We start from the raw sequence: 1,640 nt of genomic DNA on the forward strand, positions 1-1,640 counted from the left end.
ATCGGTCAGCAGCTGACTCTGTGTCCGTGAGCTGCAATAACTCCACCGTGCCCGCGAACATTTTAACATGCAGCTTCACAGGAGTGCAGACTTGATGCTGGGTGGATGAAACTAACTTGATCAGGGAGGCTCAGAGATCATTCCGCTGATCTGGTGATGCCACAAAAATCACCCAAGTCTGATTTCCCATAAAACCCTGCCTGTCAGATTATATATGTGCAGCCTTTAGTCACAGACACACACACACACACACACAGACAAGCCTGACCTTACATTTCTCTTCTACATCACGTCTCACACACACTCACACACAGTTTTACTTGCTGCATCCATGCATTTCTTCTGTAAATAACAAGACTGAGTGTCATCAGTGCCAAACACATAAAGTGAAACCTCAACAGCTGACTTTAAAGATTTTCTCAAAGACAGACAGAAGTCCTCTACACCACACTGCGGAGTTAAAGGCAACTGCAGCAGCAAAGGTGTTTGCTTACACTGACAACACAGAGGCTGCATGCGCACGGTCACGCACGCACGCACGCACGCATCACGCCCTATGAGCGCGCGCACACGCGGACGCACATACAGTAAACGTTGCAATGGTCTCATCAATAATGCATCGGCTCTTCATGTTTATGCAATTCACAGGGCAGGACCGAGCGATGGATACTGTAGATGTGAGCCCGGCGCACAATGAGCGGACCGCGTTTTACAAGCCTATCACAGACAGAGCTCAGACACACAAGTTCAAATCATGTCCGCCTGTAGAGAAAGAGATTAAGATAATAAAACAGTCCTCAGCACATACCTGTTAAAGCATTACTTCTTTGATTCTGGTTTATGCAGGCTTGAAGGGCTTCATGATAACACCGCACTAAGGAAATAAAACTGTAGCTGTGGTGATATGCAAATTAACGGCTCCCGCTGAATGCAAGGGCATTTATTATTCATAAATTACTCATGTTTATGCAAATGACGGTGTACGGAAACACTGGTGGGGGTTGAGTGGCTCGGTCTAAACATACTGTGTGATTCAATTTCTGTTCGGCTCTTCCATCTGAAAACGGTCCGAGATCTTCATAGGCGCTAAAAGCAAGGAAATGTGGGGAAAGTGTGTCTCAAACATGGGGGGAATCATGAAAACTGGGAGAATATAGGAAGGCCTCTATTTATTTATCTATTTTATTTTATTTTTCTAGAGCAGGTTGGCTACATTTTTCAACCTCTGGGACCCGCATGAAGAGGGGTTGCTCTGCAGAAATGGTGCAGATTGACAATAAATAGCCTGCATTTAGCCTAACGAGTAGGCCTATATTACACTTAAATACGTTTTAACTCTATTTTAATTTCCATATGGTATTAAAGTGTTGGAACGAGCTACTTTTGCATTTTTAAAATTGATGTAATCATATCTCACGTGATCTAAATGCACGTTGTCCACCACTGTAAATTCACGAGGCTTCAACCTTAATTTAACGGGAAAAGAAAAGAAAAGAAAAGAAAAGAAAAGAAAAGAAAAGAAAACGTTATTCTTGAGTTTTTTCATTGTGTGTGTGTGTGTGAGAGAGAGAGCATTATGCTAATACGTAGATTTATTTCGCGCACCGTTTCCTGCATTACGGTAGTAGCGCGTCATCATA

The sequence above is a fragment of the Chaetodon auriga genome, chromosome 5, assembly GCF_051107435.1.
Source record: "Chaetodon auriga isolate fChaAug3 chromosome 5, fChaAug3.hap1, whole genome shotgun sequence".
Lineage (NCBI taxonomy): Eukaryota > Metazoa > Chordata > Actinopteri > Chaetodontiformes > Chaetodontidae > Chaetodon > Chaetodon auriga.